Source organism: Magnolia sinica, chromosome 17, assembly GCF_029962835.1.
Source record: "Magnolia sinica isolate HGM2019 chromosome 17, MsV1, whole genome shotgun sequence".
In the NCBI taxonomy this organism is placed as follows: domain Eukaryota; kingdom Viridiplantae; phylum Streptophyta; class Magnoliopsida; order Magnoliales; family Magnoliaceae; genus Magnolia; species Magnolia sinica.
This window is the reverse complement of record NC_080589.1, coordinates 58,285,478-58,309,305: the sequence shown is the minus strand read 5'-3', so window position 1 is coordinate 58,309,305 and position 23,828 is coordinate 58,285,478.

Sequence of the window (23,828 nt, the reverse complement as noted above, 5' to 3'; positions counted from 1 at the left end):
CGGTGGCGTGCATGCGTAGAAACTTGCACAGCCAGCAAAAACACAACTTGTTTTATGTTTAATCTCATTTTTAGGACGAATGGCCATCCCATCTAGTGATTTAGCTCCATAGCTAGGGTCGTGGCCCCCTTTTGAAGATTTTGGATAGTCTGGATCTTCGAAACAATCATTGATCATGGCCCACAAGTTCCCAGAAATCCCAGTTTTCACGGACGTGCGTAGCCCTTACGCAGGTTGCCTGAGATACTCAGTGGGCCCCATAGTGATGTTTTCAGAGAAATCCACCCTATCCATTGGATTCCTGGCGAGATTTCGGTCGAAAATGGGTGGTTTTGATCAAGTTTTGGTGCGGCCCACTATATCAAATCACGCTACCATTCATCCTATGTTTGACGGTTATCTACATGTGTACATGTGCATGGGATCAAAAGGTCACCGTGGTTAAGGTCAGTGCCCCCTGGATCGAATGAACAGTTCCAATCATCGAGATGATGGACAGTGGTGGGCCACAATCCACCACAGCGGACGCATGTCCGATCTCTGTTGCGTAAACAAGACGAGGTCAGGTCAATGACCCTTGACAGGACTCCCCCCCCCCCCCCCGGTCCGGTGCACTACGAGCGCTACATGCGTACGCCACTCAAGGTGGGGTCCACTGTGATGTTCATAAGAAATCTGATCTGTCCATCCGTTTTGCCTTCTAATTTGAGGGGTTAATACCAAAATTGAAGCATATCCAGATATCAGGTGGGCCCCAAATCAGTGATTTAGTTGCTGATCTGTCCGTTGGGCCACTTCCACAAAGATCTAATAGCAGAAATTTTACGTGTATGGTTACTTTATGGTCCTTATGCCAGATATAAAGTTTCGAGCCAAACAGATTGTGGGAACCCTGTAAGCTTACATTCGGGGCAATTTTTAGGCCTCTTTATCTTCAATTACTGAATTTTCTCAGATCTTTAGCATGTGAATTTTTCAATCTCGGTCCGCTAAGATCCGCCCCTTGCCTTAGTGATTCTTGAGCATCAAATCCATGCCTTCAACACTCTTTTCAGTCTAAGCTCTTAAATTCACCTTGCAACAAAAACATAATTAAAATAGAACATTAAACATTATCATGTTCATAAAACCATGTGATAACTGGGTCTAACATGCAATATTTAGCCCTCAACATCTAACAGCCTTGTCACTTTGTCCAGCAACCTCATCACTTTGTCTAGTGGAACCTAGTCACTTTGTCTTCCATCCTCGTCACTTCGTTTAGTGGAACCAGGTCACTTTATCCAGCAACCCACCACTTTTTCCGATAATTTGTAACTTTGTCTAATGGAACCCTATTTGCTTTGTCTCATTTAACCTTATTAATTTGTTTAGTGGAATCATGTAGCTTTGTCGAGCAATCTCGTCACTTTGTTTAGTATAACTTTATCACTTCATCTAATAACCCCGTCAGTTTGTCCAATGAATCCTGTCACTTTGTCGAATGACTAGAAAAAATTATCGGCAATGGATGGTCTATATTGTCGGTGGCCCCACATTATTTAAGGCCCACATTGAATTGTCTTATTACCATGAAAACTATTTATTATATATTGTTCCTGAAAACTATGCTTAATTATCTTGATATTTGTGAATCTTGGGGGTTGTACCTCACTGGGATAGCCATTGACGCTATCAAACCATATTCAGTGTGCAGGAGACGCAGATGATGGGTATATTGGTGTTCATATGGAATAGGAGGAGCTAGATGATCTTGCGACTCTCTATTCCTGATTTCATTCATATTTAATTTGTACTGTCGTGTATTATAAAAACTGAAGACATTGGTTTGTATAAGCTTTCAGGTAGCCACTCGATTAGTTTGTTATGTATATTTGGACTCCCTCTTATACTTAATTTGTTTCTATTTCGCTAAATTACTAACTCTAATAAAGAAAAAAATGTACGTGAAATTCAGGCTAACTTTAAAAGTTAACACTCGGGTTTCGAGAATCGGGGTGTTATAAACGTAATTATTGGTCAAAGTAATGAGGTTCCATTAGACAAAGTGACGATATTCCACTAGATAAAGTGATGGAGTTGCCAGATAGATTGATAGGTTTTCGTTTGATAAAATGACGAGTTTTTGAATAAAGTGACTTGGTTTCACTAGACAAAGTGATGATGTTATTCCGTAAAGTAACAAAATTTCACTAGATAAAGTGGCAGCTTGTCAAATAAAATGACGGGGGTTTCAATAGACAAAGTGACGGGTTCATTTGACAAAGTGATAAATTCCATTAAACAAAATGATGGAGTTCCATTAGATAAACTATTGTGTCCATTTTATATAATCCTTGTGGTGGGTCCTATAAGTTTCAAGGGTGGATGTCTCTCTTCCAAATAATTTCTTTGGTGTGGCTCACATGAATCTCGTGTTAAGCTAATTTTTTTAGATACGGGCTTAAATGATTACGCATCTAATTGTCAGAGTGGATTTTGCATACACATCATGGTAGGTCCCCGCCAAAAATTCAATTCCCCATACTTCTCCAATTGTAAAGAGAGTATATATATATATATATATATATATATATATATATGTATTGGGCGTGACTCTTAATTTTTCTAGGGTCCACTACTATGTTTATGTAATATCCATCATAACCATTAGCTATTAAGTCTCATATTGAGCCTAGCAATATGCACTAAAGGAAATAGTTGGGAGAGAGATGTCCACCCTTTATTTTAAAGGGTCAAACATTATACTTATATCAAAATCCAAATTAAAAAAAATAAAAATAAAAATCATTTTGCCAAAAATCATACCGATACATGAATCACTTGGGCCAGACTAATGGAAACAATTTGGAAGGCGAGGATTGCCTATACATTATTTACAATCATGTGGTCAACCCGAATTATAAATAAAACTGATTTTATCGGCCTGTGGCCTAAAATGGGGTGACGCACCTTGCGGTCCAGGTTAATTTTTCAGAAAACATCACAGTACGGCCTACCCGATCCACTGACTATTTGCTCATACCAGTGGCTTTGACAAAGTACAATCATGTGGTCAACCCGAATTATAAATAAAACTGATTTTATCGGCCTGTGGCCTAAAATGGGGTGACGCACCTTGCGGTCCAGGTTAATTTTTCAGAAAACATCACAGTACGGCCTACCCGATCCACTGACTATTTGCTCATACCAGTGGCTTTGACAAAGGAGACACTAGTAGCATATACCACCAACTGCAGTATTGTGTGTTATTGGAAAAGGTCCATTAGCTCCACCATGATGTATGTATTTTATCCACACCATCCATCCATTTTTACAAATCATTGTAGTTCATGAGCACAAAATTGAGGAAGATCCAAATCTCAGGTGGACCATACCACAAGAAACATTGGTGATTAGAAGATTAAAAACTTATTGAGGGCTATAAAAGTTTTGGATTAAGCTGATATTTGTATTTTTTCTTCATCCATGTCTTTATGACGTAATCAATTGGTTGGATGAAAAATAAACATTACATTGGTCTCTATGAAGTTTATAATGGTATGTGTTTAATCACCACTTTTTTTTTATGGTGTGGTCCACTTGAGATCTCAATCTATCTATTTTTAGACTCATGCCCTAATGTAAGTGGGCAAAATGGATAAGCGGTGTGGATAAAAAACAATCATCATGGTTAGAGGTGGGCATCGAGTCGATTCAAACTGAGTTAGGGCTGACCCGACTCGATTCAGTTTTGAAATAGGCCTGAACCGAACTCTTCCTGACTCGGTACCGAGTCCTACATGCCTAACCCGATTTGAGTCCGGGTCTGTCCTGGACTAATTTGGACTGAATCTAACCCGATCACAAGTACCGATTCGGGTCGAGTCTTAAAATAATATGAGATAACGGATGGATGGAGTAAATATACAACGCATAGATCAAGGTGGGCTCATGGTGAGGATCCTACAGACATCACTCATCTTGGGTTGCAACTAATATTCTTTGCTAATCAAGCATATTTTATAATAATTTTTTTTTAATCTTATAAAATTGCCGTGAGATGACATAGCCCAATTAAATTTTAGAAGAAAGAAATTGGAGGCGAATTAGCTACCGACACGTTGAGTAGCTAGACTCGCTACTGAAGTGACTCCACTAAGTTCTGTGGGGCCCACCATGATATATGTGTTGTATCCACATTGTCCATCCATTTGGAGAGAACATTTTAGGGCATGATCAAAAGAATGAGGTAGATCCAAAGCTGGAGTGAACTCCACCATAGAAAATAGTGAGGAGAGTGATGTCCACCGTTGAAGCCTTCCTAAGGTTCACCATGATTTTTATTTGAGATCTAACTTGTTCATAAGTTAACACAAATGTTAAAGAAGCGGAAACAAAAATATCAGCTTGATCGAAAACTTTTGTGGCCCTTAGAAGTTTTTAATGGTGAGCGTACTCTCTTCACTATTTTATGTGGTGGGGTCCACTCCATTTTTGTATCTAATTCATTCTTTGGCTCATGCCCTAAAATGATCTCTCCAAAGGGATGGACGGTGTGGATACAAAGCATACATCATGGTGGGACTGGCATAACTACGTCACATCACTTTAGCAAGGAGTCTTGCTACTCAACCTGTACGCTGAATCTCCAAATGAAAACTAAAATAAAAATCACGGTGGACCTTAAGTTAACATAGACATTGAAGAAGGGAAAACACAAAGGGAAATTTGCGACTGTACGACCCATTTATGGCCCTATTTACGAGACCAAGCCCACCTTATTTTCCCTTGCGAGAATAAGCCCTAGCTGTACGGATGGCTTGCTAAAGGTCGAAAATGCCCCTGCTTGTTCCTTCAAGCGGATAGGTGGTGCTCGAAGACGAGAGCTGACACTCCTCGAACTCCGAGTTGTACGAACGGTTCAAAAGATATCAAAGTTACATGGGCCCCACAGTTATGTATTTATTATATCCACAACGTTCATCCATATTTCGAGATCATTTCGGAGCATTATCCAAGTAAAAAAAAATCATATCCAAAGAACAACTGGACCACACCACAAAGAGTAGCAGAAAATTGATTTTCACCGTGGAAACTTTTGTAGGGCCCACCATAACATTTATTTTCCATCCAATCTATTCATAATGTCACAAAGACCTGGATGAAGAGGAAAAACAAATTTTGTAATGATCCAAAACTTCTGGGACCCCTAAAAGGGTTTCAATGGTAGACGTTCAATCTTCCACTGCCTTTTACAGTGTGGTCCACTTGATAGCTAAATCTATCTTATTTTTCTTCCCAAGCGTTAGTACGAGTTCGCCAAATAGATGGACGGTTTGGATATAACACATACCTCATAAAAGGACCCACAAAGGCGGTGGGGATTACAACAGGGAAAAGAAAAAAGCCTGGTATCTATGGCTACGGATTATAACCGTAGAGATAACCACAGCCAATGCTTTTTCAATATGTCCTCTACTATGCATCGAAGGTCTTTCGATATGTACTTCGATATATCGAATGTCTTTCGATTAATCGAAAAAGGTCCAAAACTGTCCAGCAACTTTGCATAAAAAATCCTGCAATTTTTGATTAATCGAAGTGTATTCGATATGTATCGAAGATATAGCTATAGATTATAGCCGTAGCCATAACTGCAGTCCGTAAAAGTCTATGCAATTTTTTATTTTTTTTAAATTTTTTACATGGAGAACTTTATTCTACCTACAATTTTCTCTAATACATATTTATATAAATATGTATATATAAGCATATAAAAAAAAATTCTCTCTTTTTTTTCATTTATTTCTCTATTCATTTAACAAGAATATCTTTTAAACCAAAATTAGTTACTTGATGTACCCTATATGATTTTGGGGTAGGAGAAGATACTTTAGCCAACTAACCTAGTTATTTTCCAAGATTCCATCAGGTCGATGGTCGAAAATCCATTTCATTCACTTTGCGGTCAATTTCAATCAGTTCGTGGTCATTTCCATGCATTTCACCGTCAATTCCCTCCACTTCACGGACAATTCCATGCACTTCACGGTCATCCCAAACAATTCCGTGTTGATTCATGGTCGTTTCGAGGCATTTCGCGGTCAATTCGACCATGAATCAACACGGAATTGTTTGGGATGACCGTGAAATGCATGGGAATGAACATGGTTTGATGCGAATTGACCGCAAAATGCATGCAAATGACCGTAAAGTGAAGGGAATTGACCGCGAAATGCCTCGAAGCGACCGTGAATCAACACGAAATTGTTTGGGACGACCGTGAAGTGCATGGGAATGATCATGGTTTGAAGCGAATTGACCGCAAAATGCATGCAACTGACCGTGAAGTGAAGGGAATTGACCGCGAAATGCCTCGAAATGACCGTGAATCAACACGGAATTGTTTGGGACGACCGTGAAATGCATGGGAATGATCATGATTTGAAGCGATTTGACCGCGAAATGCATGCAAATAATCGTGAAGTGAAGGAAATTGATCGCGAAATGCCTCGAAACGACCGTGAATCAACACGAAATTGTTTGGAACGACCGAGAAATGCATGGGAATGATCATGGTTTGAAGCGAATTGACCGCGAAATGCATGCAAATGACCGTGAAGTGAATCGAATTGATCGCGAAATGCCTCGAAACGACCGCGAATCAACACGGAATTGTTTGGGACGACCGTGAAGTGCATGGGAATGATCATGGTTTAAAGCGAATTGACCGTAAAATGCATGCAACTGACCGTGAAGTGAAGCGAATTGACCGTGAAATGCCTCGAAACGACCGTGAATCAACACGAAATTGTCTGGGATGACCGTGAAATGCATGGGAATGATCATGGTTTGAAGCGATTTGACCGCGAAATGCATGCAAATGACCGTGAAGTGAAGGGAATTGACCGCGAAATGCCTCGAAACAACCGTGCATCAACACATAATTGTTTGGGATGACTACGAAATGCATGGGAATGATCATGGTTTGAAGCGATTTGACCGCGAAATGCATGCAAATGACCGTGAAGTGAGGGGAATTGACCGCGAAATGCCTCGAAACGACCGTGAATCAACACGGAATTGTTTGGGATGACCGCGAAATGCATGGGAATGATCATGGTTTGAAGCGATTTGACCGCGAAATGCAGGCAAATGACCGTGGAGTGAAGGGAATGGACCGCGAAATGCCTCAAAACGACTGTGAATCAACACGGAATTGTTTGGGACGACCGTGAAATGCATGGGAATGATCATGGTTTGAAGCAAATTGACCGCGAAATGCATGCAACTGACCGTGAAGGGAAGGGAATTGACCGCGAAATGCCTCGAAACGACCGTGAATCAACACGGAATTGTTTGGGACGACCGTGAAATGCATGGGAATGATCATGGTTTGAAGCGAATTGACCGCGAAATGCATGCAACTGACCGTGAAGTGAGGGGAATTGACCGCAAAATGCCTCGAAACGACCGTGAATCAACATGGAATTGTTTAGGATGGCCGTGAAATACATGGGAATGATCATGGTTTGAAGCGATTTGACCGCGAAATGCATGCAAATGACCGTGAAGTGAGGGGAATTGACCGCGAAATGCCTTGAAATGACCGTGAATCAACACGGAATTGTTTGGGATGACCGTAAAATGCATGGGAATGATCATGGTTTGAAGCGATTTGACCGCGAAATGCATGCAAATGACCATGAAGTGAAGGGAATTGACCGCGACATGCCTCGAAACGACCGTGAATCAACACGGAATTGTCTGGGATGACCGCAAAATGCATGGGAATGATCATGGTTTGAAGCGATTTGACCGCGAAATGCATGCAAATGACCGTGAAGTGAAGGGAATTGACCGCGAATGCCTCGAAACGACCGTGAATCAACACAAAATTGTTTGGGATGACCGCGAAATGCATTGGAATGATCATGGTTTGAAGCGATTTGACTGCGAAATGCATGCAAATGACCGTGAAGTGAGGGGAATTGACCGTGAAATACCTCGAAACGACCGTGAATCAACACGAAATTGTTTGGGATGACCATGAAATGCATAGGAATGATAATGGTTTGAAGCGATTTGACCGCGAAATGCATGCAAATGACCGTGCAACTTAAGAGACTAGAAGAAGCACACTATGAACACAACTTGGATAACATGGAGTGTGTACCGACATGGGTGTGTACTGACAAGCTAACCTAAAAATGCAAAACAAAAACAAAATATATATATATATATAAAATAATTTAAAAAACACATTAGAAAAAAAAATAGAAAAATTACACTTCGATATATCGAATAGAACTCGATATATCGAAACTCTTCGATATAATCGAAACCTAATCGATTAATGGTAGAGTAAGTTGTCGATTATATCGAAATCTAGTCAATATAATAGTAGTAAGTCATCCTTACAACCGACCGATATATCGACTATTATTCGATTGATCGAAAATGGTCACACACTGTCCAGCGACAAAATGCTTTTTAAATTGTATTATCGATATAATCGAGTAGATGTCGATATATCGGGGTATCGATATATCGACTAGATTTCGATATATCGAAAATTGTCAGAAAATGTCCAGCGTCGAACTGCTTTTTTAGTGCAATTATCGATTATATCTTCGATATATAATCGATATATCGAAGTAAGTATATATCGAGTAAATATCGATATATCAAAAATGTACCTCAATGATCCAGCAACCAGAATCTTATTTACTGGGGAAGGGTTTCAAGTGGAGGAGGTGGGCCACCATTCACTGATCGAGAAGCTCGATTTAAATGAAGAAGGGGGAGGAGATGGTGATGGAATCGAGGGTATGTTGTTGTATGGGTCAATTGAGAATGATTGTCCATCATCATCTGGTAAAGAATCTCTATTGATCGAAGTGCTCAAAGAAGGATATGATAATGGACTAGAGGATGTGATATTGCATCGATCAATAGAGAAATCATCAGGTGAAGGATTTGAATTGGAAGTGGACCACCATCCACCGATCGAAAGGATTAATTTGCAAGAACAAGGGGTATGAGATGATGACAAACGCAAGGATATATCATTTGATGAGTCAATAGAGAGAGAGTCAGTTTCATCATCTAGTGGAGGATCTGAAGTGAAGGAGGTGGGCCACCATCTTAAAATTGAGGATATCTATTTGCATGAAGGGGGAGAAGGAGATTTTAGTGATTTAGAGGGTGTGTTATTCCATGGGTCGATAGAGAATGAACCACTATCATCATCTCAAAAAGTATTTGAAGCAGAGGGAAGCCACCATCCACCAATCAAGGGTCTTGATTTACATGAAGGGGTAGAAGGAAATGATAATGCACTGGAGGGTATGTTACTCTATGGATTCATAGATAAAGGGCCGCCATCATCTTCTGGTGAAGGATTCCAAGTGGCGGAGGTTCCCTACCATCTACCTAGCAAGGAACCCGGTTTACATACAGATGGGGGTACAAGAGATGTCAATGGGCGAGAGAGTGCATCATTCAATACATAAAATGGGAAAGGATCCCGACCGTTGCCTAGTACAGGAAGTGAAGTTGACAAGGTGGGCCATCATCAGTAAATCAAAGAACTTGGGTCACATTTAGCAACCACAAACGGTGTGGTAGCACAGCCAAGGAAATGTTCCCAATCTGACCAACAAAGGCATTGGATGACAGGAGGTAGTCGATTACAGACAATTTCGATTTCTTTCAAGTGTGGAAAGGTTGGACACTTGAATGCATGGAATTGTTCGTGAAGTGGAGGGAATTGAGGGTGAAATGCATGGAAATGACTGTGAAGTGAAGGGAATTGACGGTGAAATGCATGGAAATGACCGTGAAGTGAAGGGAAATGACCGTGAAGTGAAGTGGAATCGTCGGAATTGACCATACATTGCATGGAAATGAGCGTGAAATGATATAGTAATTGATTGAAATACTTGAAAGAGAAGTGCCCAGTGTATATTCTCTCAGGTCAGACTAAGCGTTTGCTAGGGTGATGCTGTTGAAACCAATATCGATATCTGTACAATTATTCTATAATCTTAAGAGAATAGGGGGAACGATCACCACCTACAACCAGTGGTACGCCACAGCCTAGTTTCTGCCTTCAGAAATTTGTTTGTGCACATGTACCTCGGATGCAGGTGATCAGTCCTCCAAAAATAAAGGGAATTGATAGTGAAATGCATGCAAATGACCGTGAAGTGAGGGGAATTGACCGCGAAATGCATCAAAACGACCGTGAATCAACACGGAATTGTTAGGGATGACAGTGAAATGCATGGGAATGATCATGGTTTGAAGCGATTTGACCGCCAAATGCATACAAATGACCGTGAAGTGAAGGGAATTGACCGCGAAATGCCTCGAAACGAGGTTGAATCAACACAGAATTGTTTGGGATGACCGCGAAATGCATGGGAATGATCATGGTTTGAAGCGTTTCAACGCGAAATGCATGCAAATGACCGTGAAGTGAAGGGAATTGACCGCGAAATGCCTCGAAACGACCGTGAATCAACAAAATTGTTTGGGATGACAATAAATGCATGGGAATGATCATGGTTTAAGCGAATTGCGCGCAATGCATGCAAATGACCGTGAAGTGAGGGGAATGGACATGCCTCAAACGACCGTGAATCAACATGGAATTGTTTGGGATGACCGTGAAATGCATGGTAATGATCATGGTTTAAAGCGATTGCGCGAAATGCATGCAAATGCCGTGAAGTGAAGGGAATTGACCCAGAAATGCCTCGAAACGGTGGAATCACGGAATTGTGTTGGGATGACCGTGAAATGCATGGGAATGATCATGGTTTGCGATTTGACCGCAAATGCATGCAAATGACCATGAAGTGAAGGGAATTGAGCGAGAACCTCTAAACGACCGCGAATCAACACGAAATTTTTGGGATGACCGTGAAATGCATGGGAATGATCATGGTTTAAGCGAATTGACCGGAAATGCATGCAAATGACCGTGAAGGAAATTGACCGAATGCCACAAAACGCCGTGAATCAACACGGAATTTTTTGGGATGACCGTGAAATGCATGGGAATGACCATGGTTTAAAGCGATTTGACCGCGAAATGCCTCGAAACGACCGTGAATCAACACGGAGTTGTTTGGGATGACCGCGAAATGCATGGGAATGATCATAGTTTGAAGCGATTTGAACACGAAATGCATGCAAATGACCGTGAAGTGAAGGGAATTGACCGGGAAATGCCTCGAAACGACCGTGAATCAACACGGAATTGTTTGGGATGACCGTGAAATGCATGGGAATGATCATGGTTTGAAGCGATTTGACCGCAAAAATGCATGACCGTGAAGTGAGGGGAATTGACCGCGAAATGCCTCGAAACGACCGTGAATCAACACGGATTTGTGTGGGATGACCATGAAATGTATGGGAATGATCATGGTTTGAAGCAATTTGACCGCGAAATGCATGCAAATGACCGTGAAGTGAAGGGAATTGACCACGAAATGCCTCGAAACGACCGTGAATCAACACGGAATTGTTTGGGATGACCGCGAAACGCATGGGAATGATCATGGTTTGAAGCATTTGACCGCTAAATGCAAGCAAATGACCGTGAAGTGAAGGGAATTGACCGCGAAATGCCTCGAAACGACCGTGAATCAACACGAAATTGTTTGGGATGACCGTGAAATGCATGGGAATGATCATGGTAAGAATGATAGCGAAATGCATGCAAATGACCGTGAAGTGAGGGAAATGACCGTGAATGCCTTTAAACGACCGTGAATCAACACTTTTTTGGGATGACCGTGAAATGCATGGGAATGATCATGGTTTAACGCCGAAATGCATGAAAACGACCGTGAAGTGAAGGGAATTGACCGCGAAATGCCACGAAACGACCGTGAATCAACACAATTGTTTTGGGATGACCGTGAAATGCATGGGAATGATCATGGTTTAAGCGAATTGACCGGAAATGCATGCAAATGACCGTGAAGTGAGGGGAATTGACCGCAAATGCCTCGAAACGACCGAATCAACACGGAATTTTTGGGATGACCGTGAAATGCATGGTAATGATCATGGTTCGTTTGGCCGCGAAATGCATGCAAATGAGTGAAGTGAGGGAAATTGACCCGAAGTGAAACGACCGTGAATCAACACAATTGTTTGGGATGACCGTGAAATGCATGAGAATGATCATGGTTTCAAGCGATTTGACCGCAAATGCATGCAAATGACCGTGAAGTGAAGGGAATTGACCGCAAAATGCCTCAAACAACCGTGAATCAACATGGATAAGCAATCCCGAAATGCATGGGAATGATCATGTTTAGAATGACCAGAAAATGCATGCAAATGACCTGAAAGAAGGAATTGACCGTGAAATGCCTCAAACGACCGTGAATCAACACGAATTGTTTGGGATGACCGTGAAATGCATGGGAATGATCATGGTTTGGCGATTTGACCGCGAAATGCATGCAAATGACCGTGAAGTGAGGGGAATTGCCGCGAAATGCCTCAAACGACCGTGAATCAACACAAATTGTTTGGGATGACCGTGAAATGAAGGGAATGATATGGTTTGGCTTTGTGATATGCATGAAATAACCGTGAAGTGAAGGGAATTGACCCAAATGCCTCGAAAGACCGTGAATCAACATGGAATTGTTTTGGGATGGGAAATGCATGGGAATGATCATGGTTTAAGCGAATTGACCGCGAAATGATGCAAATGACCGTGAAGTGGGGAATTGACCGTGAAAGCCTCGAAACGAACATGAATCAACACGGAATTGTTTGGGATGACCGCAAATTGCATGGGGAAGCGAATAAACCGCGAAATGCATGCAAATGACCGGAAGTGAGGGGAATTGACCGCAAATGCCTCAAACGACCGTGAATCAACACAATTTTTGGGATGACCGGAAATGCATGGGAATGATCATGGTTTAAGCGAATTGACCGCGAAACCTGAAAAACCTGAATGTGCGCGAGATCGGACCCGAAATGCCTCAAACGACCGTGAATCAACACGAAATTGTTTGGGATGACCGTGAAATGCATGGAATGATCATGGTTTGACTGCGAAATGCATCCAAATGACCGTGAAGTGAGGGAAATTGACCCAAATGCCTTAAAACGACCGTGAATCAACACGGAATTTTTGGGATGACCGTGAAATGATGGGAATGATCATGGTTTGTTTGACACCGAAATGCATGCAAATGACCGTGAAGTGAAGGGAATTGACCGCAAATGCCTGAAACGACCGGAATCAACACGGAATTTTTGGGATGACGTGAAATGCATGGGAATGATCATGCTTTGAATTGACCGCAAATGCATGCAAATGACCGGAAGTGAGGGGAATTGACCGCGAAATGCCCCAACCAGGAATCAACACGGAATTGTTTGGGATGACCGGAAATGCATGGAATGATCATGGTTTCAAGCGATTTGCCCCAAATGTATGCAAATGACCGTGAAGTGAAGGGAATTGACCGCGAAATGCCTCGAAACGAACATGAATCAACACGGAATTGTTTGGGATGACCGCGAAATGCATGGGAATGATCATTGTTTGAAGCGTTTGAACGCGAAATGCATGCAAATGACCGTGAAGTGAAGGGAATTGACCGCGAAATGCCTCGAAACGACCGTGAATCAACACGGAATTGTTTGGGATGACCGCGAAATGCATGGGAATGATCATGGTTTGAAGCGATTTGACCGCGAAATGCATGCAAATGACCGTGAAGTGAGGGGAATTGACCGCGAAATGCCTCGAAACGACCGTGAATCAACATGGAATTGTTTGGGATGACCGTGAAATGCATGGTAATGATCATGGTTTGAAGCGATTTGACAGCGAAATGCATGCAAATGACCGTGAAGTGAAGGGAATTGACAGCGAAATGCCTCGAAACGACCGTGAATCAACAAGGAATTGTTTCGGATGACCGTGAAATGCATGGGAATGATCATGGTTTGAAGCGATTTGACCGCGAAATGCATGCAAATGACCATGAAGTGAGGGGAATTGACCGCGAAATGCCTCGAAACGACCGTGAAGCAACACGAAATTGTTTGGGATGACCGTGAAATGTAAGGGAATGATCATGGTTTGAAGCGATTTGACAGCGAAATGCATGCAAATGACCGTGAAGTGAAGGGAATTGACCGCGAAATGCCTCGAAATGACCGTGAATCAACATGGAATTGTTTTGGATGACCGCGAAATGCATGGGAATGATCATGGTTTGAAGCGATTTGAGTGCGAAATGTATGCAAATGACCGTGAAGTGAAGGGAATTGACCGCAAAATGCCTCGAAACGAACATGAATCAACACAGAATTGTTTGGGATGACCGCGAAATGCATGGGAATGATAATTGTTTGAAGCGTTTGAACGCGAAATGCATGCAAATAACCGTGAACTGAAGGGAATTGACCGCGAAATGCCTCAAAACGACCGTGAATCAACACGGAATTGTTGGGATGACCGCGAAATGCATGGGAATGATCATGGTTTGAAGCGATTTGGCCGCGTATGCCTACAAATGACCATGAAGTGAGGGGAATTGACGGCGAAATGCCTCGAAACGACCGTGAATCAACACGGAATTGTTTGGGATGACCGTGAAATGCATGGTAATGATCATGGTTTGAAGCGATTTGACCGCGAAATGCATGCAAATGACCGTGAAGTGAAGGGAATTGACCGCGAAATGCCTCGAAATGACCGTGAATCAACACGGAATTGTTTGGGATGACCGTGAAATGCATGGGAATGATCATGGTTTGAAGCGATTTGACTGCGAAATGCATGCAAATGACCGTGAAGTGAAGGGAATTGACCGCAAAATGCCTCGAAACGACCGTGAATCAACACGGAATTGTTTGGGATGACCGTGAAATGCATGTGAATGATCATGGTTTGAAGCGATTTGACCGCGAAATGCATGCAAATGACCGTGAAGTGAGGGGAATTGACCGCGAAATGCCTCGAAACGACCGTGAATCAACACGGAATTGTTTGGGATGACCGTGAAATGCATGGTAATGATCATGGTTTGAAGTGATTTGACCGCGAAATGCATGCAAATGACCGTGAAGTGAAGGGAATTGACCGCGAAATGCCTCGAAACGACCGTGAATCAACACTGAATTGTTTGGGATGACCGTGAAATGCATGGGAATGATCATGGTTTGAAGCGATTTGACCGCGAAATGCATGCAAATGACCGTGAAGTGAAGGGAATTGACCGCGAAATGCCTTGAAGCGACTGTGAATCAACACGGAATTGTTTGGGATGACCGTGAAATGCATGGGAATGATCATGGTTTGAAGCGATTTGACCGCGAAATGCATGCAAACGACCGTGAAGTGAAGGGAATTGACCGCGAAATGCCACGAAACGACCGAGAATCAACACGGAATTGTTTGGGATGACCGTGAAATGCATAGGAATGATCATGGTTTGAAGCGATTTGACCGCGAAATGCATGCAAATGACCGTGAAGTGAGGGGAATTGACCGCGAAATGCCTCGAAACGACCGTGAATCAACACGGAATTGTTTGGGATTACCGTGAAATGTAAGGGAATGATCATGGTTTGAAGCGATTTGACCGCGAAATGCATGCAAATGACCGTGAAGTGAAGGGAATTGACCGCGAAATGCCTCGAAATGACCGTGAATCAACACGGAATTGTTTTGGATGACCGCGAAATGCATGGGAATAATCATGGTTTGAAGCGATTTGAGCGCGAAATGTATGCAAATGACCGTGAAGTGAAGGGAATTGACCGCGAAATGCCTCGAAATGAACATGAATCAACACGAAATTGTTTGGGATGACCGCGAAATGCATGGGAATGATCATTGTTTTAAGCGTTTGAACGCGAAATGCATGCAAATGACCGTGAAGTGAAGGGAATTGACCGCGAAATGCCTTGAAGCGACCGTGAATCAGCACGGAATTGTTTGGGATGACCGTGAAATGCATGGTAATGATCATGGTTTGAAGCGATTTGACCGCGAAATGCATGCAAATGACTGTGAAGTGAGGGAAATTGACCGCGAAATGCCTTAAAACGACCGTGAATCAACACGGAATTGTTTGGGATGACCGTGAAATGTATGGGAATGATCATGGTTTGAAGTGATTTGACCGCGAAATGCATGCAAATGACCGTGAAGTGAAGGGAATTGACCGCGAAATGCCACGAAACGACCGTGAATCAACACGGAATTGTTTGGGATGACGGTGAAATGCATGGGAATGATCATGGTTTGAAGCGATTTGACCGCGAAATGCATGCAAATGACCGTGAAGTGAGGGGAATTGACCGCGAAATGCCTGGAAGCGACTGTGAATCAACACGGAATTGTTTGGGATGACCGTGAAATGCATGGGAATGATCATGGTTTCAAGCGATTTGACCGTGAAATGCATGCAAATGACCGTGAAGTGAAGGGAATTGACCGCAAAATGCCTCGAAACGACCGTGAATCAACACGGAGTTGTTTGGGATGATCGCGAAATGCATGGGAATGATCATAGTTTGAAGCGATTTGACCGCAAAATGCATGCAAATGACCATGAAATGAAGGGAATTGACCGTGAAATGCCTCGAAACGACCGTGAATCAACACGGAATTGTTTGGGATGACCGTGAAATGCATGGGAATGATCATGGTTTCAAGCGATTTGACCGCGAAATGCATGCAAATGACCGTGAAGTGAAGGGAATTGACCGCGAAATGCCTCGAAACGACCGTGAATCAACACGGAATTGTTTGGGATGACCGCGAAATGCATGGGAATGATCATGGTTTGAAGCGATTTGACCGCAAAATGCATGCAAATGACCATGAAATGAAGGGAATTGACCGTGAAATGCCTCGAAACGACCGTGAATCAACACGGAATTGTTTGGGATGACCGTGAAATGCATGGGAATGATCATGGTTTGAAGCGATTTGACCGCGAAATGCATGCAAATGACCGTGAAGTGAGGGGAATTGACCGCGAAATGCCTGGAAGCGACTGTGAATCAACACGAAATTGTTTGGGATTACCGTGAAATGTAAGGGAATGATCATGGTTTGAAGCGATTTGATCGCGAAATGCATGCAAATGACCGTGAAGTGAAGGGAATTGACCGCGAAATGCCTCGAAATGACCGTGAATCAACACGGAATTGTTTTGGATGACCGCGAAATGCATGGGAATGATCATGGTTTGAAGCGATTTGAGCGCGAAATGTATGCAAATGACCGTGAAGTGAAGGGAATTGACCGCGAAATGCCTCGAAACGAACATGAATCAACACGGAATTGTTTGGGATGACCGCGAAATGCATGGGAATGATCATTGTTTGAAGCGTTTGAACGCGAAATGCATGCAAATGACCGTGAAGTGAAGGGAATTGACCGCGAAATGCCTCGAAACGACCGTGAATCAACACGGAATTGTTTGGGATGACCGCGAAATGCATGGGAATGATCATGGTTTGAAGCGATTTGGCCGCGAATGCATGCAAATGACCGTGAAGTGAGGGGAATTGACCGCGAAATGCCTCGAAACGACCGTGAATCAACATGGAATTGTTTGGGATGACCGTGAAATGCATGGTAATGATCATGGTTTGAAGCGATTTGACCGCGAAATGCATGCAAATGACCGTGAAGTGAAGGGAATTGACCGCGAAATGCCTCGAAACGACCGTGAATCAACAAGGAATTGTTTGGGATGACCGTGAAATGCATGGGAATGATCATGGTTTGAAGCGATTTGACCGCGAAATGCATGCAAAGGACCGTGAAGTGAAGGGAATTGACCGCGAAATGCCTCGAAATGACCGTGAATCAACACGAAATTGTTTGGGATGACCGTGAAATGCATTAGAATGATCATGGTTTGAAGCGATTTGACCGCGAAATGCATGCAAATGACCGTGAAGTGAGGGGAATTGACCGCGAAATGCCTCGAAACGACCGTGAATCAACACGGAATTGTTTGGGATGACCGTGAAATGCATGGGAATGATCATGGTTTGAAGCGATTTGACCGCGAATGCATGCAAATGACCGTGAAGTGAGGGGAATTGACCGCGAAATGCCTCGAAACGACCATGAATCAACACGGAATTGTTTGGGATGACCGTGAAATGCATGGAAATGATCATGGTTTGAAGCGATTTGACCGCGAAATGCATGCAAATGACCGTGAAGTGAAGGGAATTGACAGCGAAATGCCTCGAAACGACCGTGAATCAACACGGAATTGTTTGGGATGACCATGAAATGCATGGGAATGATCATGGTTTGAAGCGATTTGACCGCGAAATGCATGCAAATGACCGTGTAGTGAAGGGAATTGACATCAAAATGCCTCGAAACGAACGTGAATCAACACGAAATTGTTTGGGATGACCGTGAAATGCATGAGAATGATCATGGTTTGAAACGATTTGACCGCGAAATGCATGCAAATGACCATGAAGTGAAGGGAATTGACCGCGGAATGCCTCGAAACGACCGTGAATCAACACGGAATTGTGTTGGGATGACCGTGAAATGCATGGGAATGATCATGGTTTGAAGCGATTTGACCGCGAAATGCATGCAAATGACCGTGAAGTGAAGGGAATTGACCGCGAAATGCCTCGAAACGACCGTGAATCAACACGGAATTGTTTGGGATGACCGTGAAATGCATGGGAATGATCATGGTTTGAAGCGATTTGACCGCGAAATGCATGCAAATCACCGTGAAGTGAAGGGAATTGACCGTGAAATGCCTCGAAACGACCGTGAATCAACACGAAATTGTTTGGGATGACCGTGAAATGTATGAGAATGATCATGGTTTGAAGTGATTTGATCGCGAAATGCATGCAAATGACCGTGAAGTGAGGGGAATTGACCGCGAAATGCCTCGAAACGACCGTGAATCAACACGGAATTGTTTGGGATGACCGTGAAATGCATGGGAATGATCATGGTTTGAAGCGATTTGACCGCGAAATGCATGCAAATGATCGTGAAGTGAAGGGAATTGACCGCGATATGCCTCGAAACGACCGTGAATCAACACGGAGTTGTTTGGGATGACCGCGAAATGCATGGGAATGATCATAGTTTGAAGCGATTTGAACACGAAATGCATGCAAATGACCGTGAAGTGAAGGGAATTGACCGCGAAATGCCTCGAAACGAACATGAATCAACACGGAATTGTTTGGGATGACCGCAAAATGCATGGGAATGATCATTGTTTGAAGCGTTTGAACGCGAAATGCATGCAAATAACCGTGAACTGAAGGGAATTGACCCCGAAATGCCTCAAAACGACCGTGAATCAACACGGAATTGTTGGGATGACCGCGAAATGCATGGGAATGATCATGGTTTGAAGCGATTTGGCCGCGTATGCCTGCAAATGACCGTGAAGTGAGGGGAATTGACGGTGAAATGCCTCGAAACGACCGTGAATCAACACGAAATTGACCGCGAAATGCCTCGACACGACCGTGAATCAACACGGAATTGTTTGGGATGACCATGAAATGCATGGGAATGATCATGGTTTGAAGCGATTTGACCGCGAAATGCATGCAAATGACTGTGAAGTGAAGGGAATTGACCGCGAAATGCCTCGAAACGACCGTGAATCAACACGGAATTGTTTGGGATGACCGTGAAATGCATGGGAATGATCATGGTTTGAAGCGATTTCACCGCGAAATGCATGCAAAAGACCGTGAAGTGAGGGGAATTGACCGCGAAATGCCTCGAAACGACCGTGAATCAACACGAAATTGTTTGGGATGACCGTGAAATGCATGGGAATGATCATGGTTTGAAGCGATTTGACCGCGAAATGCATGCAAATGACCGTGAAGTGAGGGAAATTGACCGCGAAATGCCTTAAAACGACCGTGAATCAACACGGAATTGTTTGGGATGACCGTGAAATGCATGGGAATGATCACGGTTTGAAGTGATTTGACCGCTAAATGCATGCAAATGACCGTGAAGTGAAGGGAATTGACCGCGAAATGCCACGAAACGACCGTGAATCAACACGGAATTGTTTGGGATGACCGTGAAATGCATGGGAATGATCGTGGTTTGAAGCGGTTTGACCGTGAAATGCATGCAAATGACCGTGAAGTGAGGGGAATTGACCGCGAAATGCCTGGAAGTGACTGTGAATCAACACGGAATTGTTTGGGATGACCGTGAAATGCATGGGAATGATCATGGTTTGAAGCGATTTGACCACGAAATGCATGCAAACGACCGTGAAGTGAAGGGAATTGACCGCGAAATGCCACGAAACGACCGTGAAATGCCTGGAAGTGACTGTGAATCAACACGGAATTGTTTGGGATGACCGTGAAATGCATGGGAATGATCGTGGTTTGAAGCGGTTTGACCGTGAAATGCATGCAAATGACCGTGAAGTGAGGGGAATTGACCGCGAAATGCCTCGAAATCAACATGAATCAACACTTCACAGTCAGTTGCATGCAACTGACCGCTGATCATGAATTAATGCGCTTTGAACGCGAAATGCATGCAAATGACCGTGAAGTGAAGGGAATTGACCGCGAAATGCCTCGAAACGACCGTGAATCAACACGGAATTGTTTGGGATGACCATGAAATGCATGGGAATGATCATGGTTTGAAGCGATTTGGCCGCGAATGCATGCAAATGACCGTGAAGTGAGGGGAATTGACCGCGAAATGCCTCGTAACAACCGTGAATCAACACGGAATTGTTTGGGATGACCGTGAAATGCATGGAAATGATCATGGTTTGAAGCGATTTGACCGCGAAATGCATGCAAATGACCGTGAAGTGAAGGGAATTGACCGCGAAATGCCTCGAAACGACCGTGAATCAACACGGAATTGTTTGGGATGACCATGAAATGCATGGGAATGATCATGGTTTGAAGCGATTTGACCGCGAAATGCATGCAAATGACCGTGAAGTGAAGGGAATTGACCGCAAAATGCCTCGAAACGACCGTGAATCAACACGAAATTGTTTGGGATGACCGTGAAATGCATGAGAATGATCATGGTTTGAAGCGATTTGACCGCGAAATGCATGCAAATGACCGTGAAGTGAGGGGAATTGACCGCGAAATGCCTTGAAGCGACCGTGAATCAACACGGAATTGTTTGGGATGACCGTGAAATGCATGGTAATGATCATGGTTTGAAGCGATTTGACCGCGAAATGCATGCAAATGACCGTGAAGTGAAGGGAATTGACCGCGAAATGCCTCGAAACGACCGTGAATCAACACGGAATTGTGTTGGGATGACCGTGAAATGCATGGGAATGATCATGGTTTGAAGCGATTTGACCGGGAAATACATGCAAATGACCATGAAGTGAAGGGAATTGACCGCGAAATGCCTCGAAACGACCGTGAATCAACACGGAATTGTTTGGGATGACCGTGAAATGCATGGGAATGATCATGGTTTGAAGCGATTTGACCGCGAAATGCATGCAAATGACCGTGAAGTGAAGGGAATTGACCGCGAAATGCCTCGAAACGACCGTGAATCAACACGAAATTGTTTGGGATGACCGTGAAATGTATGAGAATGATCATGGTTTGAAGCGATTTGACCGCGAAATGCATACAAATGACCGTGAAGTGAGGGGAATTGACCGCGAAATGCCTCGAAACGACCGTGAATCAACACGGAATTGTTTGGGATGACCGTGAAATGCGTGGGAATGATCATGGTTTGAAGCGATTTGACCACGAAATGCATGCAAATGACCGTGAAGTGAAGGGAATTGACCGCGAAATGCCTCGAAACGACCGTGAATCAACACGGAGTTGTTTGGGATGATCGCGAAATGCATGGGAATGATCATAGTTTGAAGCGATTTGAACACGAAATGCATGCAAATGACCGTGAAGTGAAGGGAATTGACCGCGAAATGCCTCGAAACGACCATGAATCAACACGGAATTGTTTGGGATGACCGTGAAATGCATGGGAATGATCATGGTTTGAAGCGATTTGACCCCGAAATGCATGCAAATGACCATGAAGTGAGGGGAATTGACCGGGAAATGCCTCGAAACGACTGTGAATCAACACGGATTTGTTTGGGATGACCATGAAATGTATGGGAATGATCGTGGTTTGAAGCGATTTGACCGCGAAATGCATGCAAATGACCGTGAAGTGAAGGGAATTGATCGCGAAATGCCTCGAAATGACCGTGAATCAACACGGAATTGTTTGGGATGACCGCAAAATGCATGGGAATGATCATGGTTTGAAGTGTTTGACCGCGAAATGCATGCAAATGACCGTGAAATGAAGGGAATTGACCGCGAAATGCCTCGAAACGACCGTGAATCAACACGGAATTGTTTGGGATGACCGTGAAATGCATGGGAATGATTATGGTTTGAAGTGATTTGACTGCGAAATGCATGCAAATGACCGTGAAGTGAGGGGAATTGACCGCGAAATGCCTTAAAACGACCGTGAATCAACACGGAATTGTTTGGGATGACCGTGAAATGCATGGGAATGATCATGGTTTGAAGTGATTTGACCGCGAAATGCATGCAAATGACCGTGAAGTGAAGGGAATTGACCGCGAAATGCCACGAAACGACCGTGAATCAACACGGAATTGGTTGGGATGACCGTGAAATGCATGGGAATGATCATGGTTTGTAGCGATTTGACTGCGAAATGCATGCAAATGACCGTGAAGTGAGGGGAATTGACCGCGAAATGCCTCAAAACGACCGTGAATCAACACGAAATTGTTTGGGATGACCATGAAATGCATGGGAATGATCATGGTTTGAAGCGATTTGGCCGCGAATGCATGCAAATGACCGTGAAGTGAAGGGAATTGACCTCGAAATGCCTCGAAACGACCGTGAATCAACACGGAATTGTTTGGGATGACCGTGAAATGCATGGGAATGATCATGGTTTGAAGCGATTTGACTGCGAAATGCATGCAAATGACCGTGAAGTGAGGGGAATTGATTGTGAAATGCCTGGAAGCTACCGTGAATCAACACATAATTGTTTGGGATGACCGTGAAATGCATGAGAATGATCATGGTTTAAAGCGATTTGACCGCGAAATGCATGCAAATGACCGTGAAGTGAAGGGAATTGATCGTAAAATGCCTCGAAACGACCGTGAATCAACACAGAGTTGTTTGGGATGACCGCGAAATGCATGGGAATGATCATAGTTTGAAGCGATTTGACCGCGAAATGCATGCAAATGACCGTGAAATGAAGGGAATTGACCGTGAAATGCCTCGGAACGACCGTGAATCAACATGGAATTGTTTGGGATGACCGTGAAATGCATGGGAATGATCATGGTTTGAATCGATTTGACCGCGAAATGCATGCAAATGACCGTGAAGTGAGGGGAATTGACCGCGAAATGCCTCGAAATGACCGTGAATCAACACGGAATTGTTTGGGATGACCGTGAAATGTATGGGAATGATCATGGTTTGAAGCGATTTGACCGCGAAATGCATGCAAATGACCGTGAAGTGAAGGGAATTGACCGCGAAATGCCTCGAAATGACCGTGAATCAACACGGAATTGTTTTGGATGACCGCAAAATACATGGGAATGATCATGGTTTGAAGCGATTTGAGCGCGAAATGTATGCAAATGACCGTGAAGTGAAGGGAATTGACTGTGAAATGCCTCGAAACGACCGTGAATCAACACGGAATTGTTTGGGATGACCGCGAAATGCATGGGAATGATCATTGTTTGAAGCAT